We start from the raw sequence: 8,328 nt of genomic DNA, 5'->3' as shown, positions 1-8,328 counted from the left end.
ATTCTGTCGAGGTGCGCGCGCGCCATGAAACGAGGCGTTACACGCGTGGGAGAGCGCACTGCCGTGTAAGAACAATGCCCACGATGCCCGTTCAAGTGTTACCGGTATGAGATGACGTCAAGCATCACCGATCTCTGTGCTACCAAACGACGAACGGTTCTTCCTTGCGTTATGAGACGCATAACCCGCGAAAAATTTTTCATCAAAGGAAAACGACAGAAGAGTGACGAACTTCTTGAAAGAAAATAGGGAAAAGCTTGTTGATTTGACAAACAATATTATGCTTCATTTGAAATCAACATTTTTCTCGATCTCGTGTTTTGATAAGTTATTCTTTTTCAGAGAAAACTTCAGTAATTAAATTCCGACTAATAGTCTTCGTTGAAGTCATCAGAGCAAACTTCAGTAATTGTAATTAAATTCGGACTAATAATCTTCGTTGAAGTCATCAGGGAAAACTTCAGTAATTGTAATTAAATCCCGACTAAAATCTTCGTTGAAGTCATCTTGAATCCAAGACAATTTCATCAGCGAATGCATGTTTTTTATAAGTTACAAATAAGTTTCTGTCGCTAATTTTATATAGTGACTAGAAAACACTGTAGTGAATTATTTCAAGCAATATTTTGTATTTTAGTAATGCCAATCAATGAAAAGATGCATATTCGACACTGTGTGCTTTTTTTATTTCATCAGCGTAAAACCGCTGCTGAAGCGATGAAAATTATTTGTGATACTTATGGCAAATATATTCTACTCGGAAGTACATTGTACACTGTACTCGCCGTTGATTTCGTAACCTTAAAAGCGGTTTGATGATTTCAACGTGAACGACAAGTCACGCTCGAGACGGCCTCAAAAGGTGCACAATGAAGATTTCGAAGTGTTATTGAATGAAGATTCCAGTCAAGCGCAATAACAGCTTGTGCAGCAGCTAAGAGTGACTCAACAAGCAGTTTTCAATCGATTAAAAGCGGTTGGAAAGATACTGAAGGAAGGAAGATGGGTTCCGCATAAGTTGCCCGATGCAGTTGGTAACCGATTAAACTTCTGTCTTTCGTTAATCGCTAAAAAAGAAAAAGAAACAAAAGAAAAAGAGTTTTCTGTGGAAAATTGTTATGGAAGATGAAAAGTGGATACACAGTAAAAAATAAAATGTTAATTTTAACATTTTTTGCATGTCCCAGAAAGTCCACTCTAAATTTTAAGTTAAAGCAACTCATTCGTCATATGTTACTTCTTGACAAACTAGAAATGTTAAGTAATTAACACAATACTTTACATTTATTTTTGTTATTGTAACTTTAAGTGTGATGTAAAAATAACATACAAAGTAATTGAAAACTACATGGAAGAGAAGTTACAATGACTCATCAGAAAAGTTGATAGAACATTTTCGTTCATACAATATGAACATTTACTTTTTATGTTATATTAACACATGATAGTAATTATTTCAACTTAAATTATTTTTGATAGAAACATTTAATTTTAGTAAATTTGATTATTTTATACGTCAAAGTTCATGATTATTTGAAGATTTACTTTAACTTCTTTTAGAATGTTAAACTGACTTTGTGACATGTTGATTGTTTAAAATTATTGTGTTAAAAGCATTTCAAATAATATTCCATTTCTAAGAGACATACACAAAATGTTAAGTTATGAAGTTAACATTAATGTAACATATAAAATTGTTATAAAAATAATAACATATCAGTTGTATGTTAATTTTACATTGAAGTAGTAATCAAAACATGGCAACGCAAGAAAATTTTAACATATGGACGCACAATTTTTAACGGTGTATATTGTGACAATACCAAACGCAAAAAACATTTGATGGACCTTAGCCAACCGACTCCTCGACGCCGCAATTCACGGCCACATAGTCTTCTTTATAGTGGACTATGGGAATACTTCCGAATCAAGATGAAACAATCACAGTGGAACGCTACAGTTGGCAATTAAACCATTTGGACCGTAAGTTAGATGAAACGAGACCACTTACTGGCCGCGGATGTCGTAAAGTCATCCTTCTTCATGACAATGTTCGGCTACGTGTTGCTGCCGCAATCCGGCAAACTTTAATGGAGTTCGAATGGGAAATTCTGCCGTATCCAATGTATTCTCTAGACATTACGCCTTCCGACTACCATTTGTTCCGGTCGATGCAGCATGGCCTCTTTGGCACACGTTTTCGAAATCCAACTGAGATCCGAAAATGGGTTGATGGCTTTATCGCCTCAAAAGGCAACTCGTTCTTCCATCGGAGAATCTCCATCTCTTGCCCGAAACAGCAAAAGGTCGTAGATGCAGAGGGAAAATATTTTAATTAATAATGTTGCTTAATAATCTTACATTAATGAGTTAATAATCTTACATATTTGTTATAATAATCAAACAAATTTTCATTAAAATGATGGAAACTTATTTGTACACCTATATAAGGAGATCAAAACAACTCGCTTGCGAATACGTTTACTGCCAAAAATGATAATATAGAACATGTCATACGTTAGTGATGGATTCGTTTTCTAAAATCTACGCTGAATGGTGACTTTGAAGAAGGAAGGTGTTGATTATCACTCAACACTGCTAACAAGAGGAGCCATACGAGAAGCCACTTACAGCGGGAGATCTAAAGATAAGTTAAGTTCTCAGCATCGGCTGCCATTCACAGCTTACGTTATTACTATCACTGTTCCTTTTTTATTCGACAGAATGATACCCGAATCCAATACCGAAACAAGACGGACTTGATGGCTAATAGTGCACTCGATAAAATTCACTGACATGATGAGTTAAAAGCAAAAGGCGCCCGCGAGATAAACTAGCGCGATGTTCAAATCTACCCACGGGGTAAGAGGGTGTGATATTGGCAAAGATTGCTTCAAATGGACAAATTATAGGACATCAAAAAGGAAAGGCGTAATTAACAACGTTTACAAGTAATCTTTTTTAACATTGGAAAAATATTACGATATTAAGGAAACTAAGATATAAAATATATATTGTGTTTGTATTTAATATATAAAATTAAAAAATTAATATAAAGATATTTAATATATAAAATATATATTATATTTATATTATAATATATAGTATATTTTTGTGCAGGTTGACGAAAAGTCGGAAACAATATAGCCAGAAATGGCAGAAATACAACAAATGTCGGAGAAGAAAGTCGTTACACCGCGACAGCTGTGTATAATTTCTCGCTTGCTCATATTGCTGTGAAATTTCCTTTAGCGTAAGAAAACTCGTGATTAAACTTGTTTAAACTCGTTATACAAGTGTGACGAGAGGATTCGACAAAAAAGATGCGGCCGGTTTCGATGCAGCCGGCCAATCGATCGGCACACGAAGCGAATCGATCGGGAGCATTTCATCCGGCATTACCGGCGATTCAAGATACCGCCTTTCAAGATATTGCGGGAGATCCGCAATGCCCCGCGCGCGTGCAACTCGCAGATCGCGATTCACGTTCGTTTCTTTAACCAATCTTTCGACGCAACGGGATCGGCCCCTCCTCTTTTGGCGCCCCTTAACGCATCGCATCCCTTGCATCTGCCGTTACTCGTAAGTGCTGCAATAAGCGTCTCATCCGGATATATGGAACCGCGATCGCGGACGCGCGACTACATAATGGCGATCGTGCAAAACCGTGAATGAGAAATCGTGACGCGCTGCTTCGGGCGATTTTGTTGCAGCCATTAATTCCCCGCGAGGCGCGGACGCTTAATAGATATTCTTGTCGGAGCCGTGAAGATTACTCGTTCTCCTCTATTTTTCCTGACGTTTATGCAACGGGTTCTTGCGCGCCGGAACAAAAGTCCCTCCCGGCCGGCTGACCGGCGCGGCGCGAGGCGGCAACCTGGCGTCGTTAGTATTTCCGAGAGGAGAGATCGTGCGGTGATGCGCGGAAACTCTACAGTCTATAGTACGGCGAAAGAAGAGGCACTCTTTGTATAATCGTTGCGCTTCGGGACGAAGAAGAAGTATATCCCGTTCCGTCGAATGCCGCCGCTACAAAGGCCGAGCGAAGAAGGGAGGGCGTCGCGAGGACCGCGCGAAAGAAGCGTAGAAATCGAAACCGAGCGAGGCAAAACCGCTGCGGTGATGCGGTTGCAGGCTGCAGTGGCGGCTGCAGTCGGGGTGAGAGAGAAAGAAAGAGAGAGCAAGAAGGAAAGAGAGAAAGAGAGGGATGGAGGGAGGGAAGGAGAGCGAGAGAAGAGGGTCCCGGTCCGCGTACGGTGGCTTTAATGCATGTAAAACGCGAAGAGTGCGCCGGTGAACGCGGCACTACCCTAGAAATAACAAAACCGCTAAATTATCGGCTTGTCCCAGAGCCGAGCTGGGTCGACTGCAACCGCGAGCGAGCGAGTGAGTCTAAATACCTCGTCAGTATTCGAGGGAATATGAGTGAAACTGATGCACCTAAAGGATTCAACGTGATAGACGTGAGTCATAATACGTGAAATCACGTACCCGTTGATCAGACTATTTTTTCCTCCCATCATCGTTCCCGATGATGAAGGTAGTAGCGTCCGATATCGCCGGTACGTAGCAATTATGTACACCGTGTGACGTCTTTCAGAACCAGAATTTCGAATTCTGACGTCCTGCTCCTCTTTCATCGTCCTCCATCGTCGTAGAACGCGAAACCTCTGATCTGCCATCGTATCAAGGGACTTTCCGCTCATCATCGTGTGCGACGTAATGTTCACGCTCGCCGCGAGTTGTTCTGCAGATTTTCTGTAATCCCTTTTCAGTTCTTACGATTTATATCTGCTTCGTGTGGTGGTTTTCTAGTAAAACGCGAGGTTTGCCGCCTTCACCCCGACGTTGAATGCGCAACATTGCGATCGCGATAATACCCGCAGAGGGACGCAAGTAGGTACGCCAGCACTATGATGGCACTTGCAGAGAATCGTGACGGTCCTCGCGTGATCTTGGCTGCAGTCACGACTTATTCTCTCAGTCCCATCGAAACGTGCCTCTTGATCGGGGTGACGTGAGATCCTAGACTGCGAGTAACAGAAATCCCGCGTTCCTGGCTTTAACTGAGCGATATCGTATTGTTGTAACAATGGTCGTAACGTGATGAAATTCCAAAAGTGAACTGAACGACTGTTCGGAGAGTTATTGGAATATCGGATATCGAAAAGTACGCCAGAGCTGTCTCACGTTAAATGAGATTGATATATTGTATTATAAACAGTATACAGGCACATGGACAGTTCCCGTTTTTTGTTTGCGAATTTCTCAGTCTGTTCTTCCTTTTTATTTTTTGAGATGTATTGAGATATATTTGTTCCGTTTGTTTAATGTTTTCAATAACGAACATATGTTACAAGCCAATACATAGATGCATACACAGTAAAAAATAAAACGTTAATTTTAACATTTTTTGCATGTCCCAGAAAGTCCACTCTAAATTTTAAGTTAAAGTAACTCATTCGTCATGTGTTACTTCTTGACAAACTAGAAATGTTAAGTAATTAACACAATACTTTACATTTATTTTTGTTATTGTAACTTTAAGTGTGATGTAAAAATAACATACAAAGTAATTGAAAACTACATGGAAGAGAAGTTACAATGACTCATCAGAAAAGTTGATAGAACATTTTCGTTCATACAATATGAACATTTACTTTTTATGTTATATTAACACATGATAGTAATTATTTCAACTTAAATTATTTTTGATAGAAACATTTAATTTTAGTAAATTTGATTATTTTATACGTCAAAGTTCATGATTATTTGAAGATTTACTTTAACTTCTTTTAGAATGTTAAACTGACTTTGTGACATGTTGATTGTTTAAAATTATTGTGTTAAAAGCATTTCAAATAATATTCCATTTCTAAGAGACATACACAAAATGTTAAGTTATGAAGTTAACATTAATGTAACATATAAAATTGTTATAAAAATAATAACATATCAGTTGTATGTTAATTTTACATTGAAGTAGTAATCAAAACATGGCAACGCAAGAAAATTTTAACATATGGAAGCACAATTTTTAACGGTGTATATACGCTTAGCGATTAATCATAAAATTGAGTTAAAAAGTTCGCTTTAAGGAATGCAAAGTCTGTTATTAACAAAGTAATCAATTAAATATTAAAATTAAGAAATAAGAGAAACTAGACGTCTGTTTATCACTTTCCATCTGCTTAAATTAAAGAACTTAAAATTAATATCGCTGTCGCATTACAACCTTACCTCGTGTTGTGCGACCGTCATCAATTTTTCTTTCTCGTATAACATTCTTGCACCAACGCTCGCACATAGTTGGCACCTGCCGGTGTTCCTGAGATCCTCATCCCGTCCGGAGACTCTCGAAAATGAGCGTAATCGCAGAAACGCGGGCACTCGATTTGCATATCTTGCAGGTAAAGAGGCAAGGCGAGGCAAGAGATGATGCACGTTAATAATTACGGAGATGCAACGTCTAGAGAAGTAATTTCGCACCTCGACGTGTATCGAGGGGCAAGCGACTGACGGTGTACACGGCGGTACCTCGATTAATTGGAGGATAAACTTCTTTCCTTGGCGATCAGAGTGTCATTTGCATGAGGCCGGCCGTTCTGTGTGTTGCCGTGCGCTCGGCCGAGTTTCTTTCGATACGCGTCCTGGAGCTCTGCTCAAGGGAACGTAAGAAAGGGAGAGCAAGAGATCAGGACGCAGGAAGGGCGACGGTGAAAAGCGAGAGAAATCAGGCAGGAAGGATGCCAAGTGCCGGAGAATGAGAGTGGGACGAAACGCGAGCCCATTAAAGTTCATGTACATTCGGAGCACCGGGATGTCGGGACGTCACCCGTGGACACGTTTATGCGGTCTTCTCTCGCCGGGTTAATAATATATGTAAGTTCGCTCGCGGACTTTATAGGCGGCATCACGGATCGGGGAGCAGTCTCCCAGATCTCGACTTGGAGCTTGTCCAGCCCCGTACGTAGACAATAACCGCGAGGGAAGATCGTGTTTGCTATTGCGCCGCTCGGACCGATCTTTTCTCTAAACGCCGGGGCCCTGGAAAACGAGCGCCCCGAGATGCATCGTCGAAATGACTCCGTAGATTACGCTCTTCCCAGAAAATGCATGCCGCAAAGTAATAGATAGCCGCACGGTGAGTTAACCTGTTGGTCGCTGTGATGGGCGGGTAATGATCCCCTTGAGAGTTATACGCTTCTCCGTTGGATTCATATGATTTGGTGAGTGTGCGTGTATGCGTGTGTACATATGCGTGAATTCAGAGATGTACTGATGTTTCCAGTAGAAATAACGTGACTTTTTGATCTAATACTAAATGAATCTAACGACACTAAATGAACATTTGCCAACAGAAGCGAGGAGAGATATAGTATTAGTCGACGATATTGCAGGCTTTACAGATAAAATAAAATAGAATAACTTTTACATGCCCTGAAGGAAAAGAACTTTTGCTGGGAGAAAACAAGCGTTTTAGCAAGTTATTTTAAAACCTATTGTCATAATAATTTTTATTCTGAGTTATCACTGAAAGCTGGTTACAATTTGATCATTTTAATTAAAGTAATTAAATAATACAATTTTGTCGTGCAATCTGCATGAGACAAGTCTAGTATGCAATATAATATTTCTCCTATAATATAATATAATATAATATAATATATATATAATATATATTTCTATAATATAATATTTCTCCTATGCAAAAAAATTCGAGCAATCTTAATAATAAATCGTGGCCGTGTAGGCGGATACAGTCGAGAGACTGAGATTATAGATTTGGTGCGAGGATTGACATGGGTATGCGATAGACACAGGTAGGTGCCGGTTCTCTTATTCCTAGATGGAATAGGTCAGCGTCCATGACAGAAGTAGGAGTGTATCTCGCAGATGGTGAGCACACGTTCGCACTTGCAACATCAATACAGTGACGGTGCTTCAGGCTGAAAAATATTTGGAGAATTTTTAGCAGCCGAAGCTGGGCCCCTTCACCGCGGCAAGGTGATTCTCCTCGAAGGGGAATAATCCACTGGTGCTTTGAAAAAGCCACAGCGAAGAATCGCGATCCTGGCGGGGGATCCTCGAATCTGAGACCCTGACATTACGAGTCAAGCTCTCAGCGGTCGGCTGCCATACGTTATCACTGTCACTGCATAGCCTGATCAGCAGGCAAGTGAGCTGCGACTCTAGATAATGAATTTATTCTCTCGCGATTTAATAGACCGACTATGAATGCTGAGCGGCCACACCCCCCAGGAACCCTCCAGTAAATACAGGCCAGGACAACCCGCTTCCTAATCAGTGCGAGGCCTCGAGCTTCCG

The sequence above is a fragment of the Ooceraea biroi genome, chromosome 2, assembly GCF_003672135.1.
Source record: "Ooceraea biroi isolate clonal line C1 chromosome 2, Obir_v5.4, whole genome shotgun sequence".
Taxonomy (NCBI): Eukaryota; Metazoa; Arthropoda; class Insecta; order Hymenoptera; family Formicidae; genus Ooceraea; species Ooceraea biroi.
The sequence above is the reverse complement of the archived record's forward strand: the minus strand, read 5'-3'. Positions refer to the sequence as shown.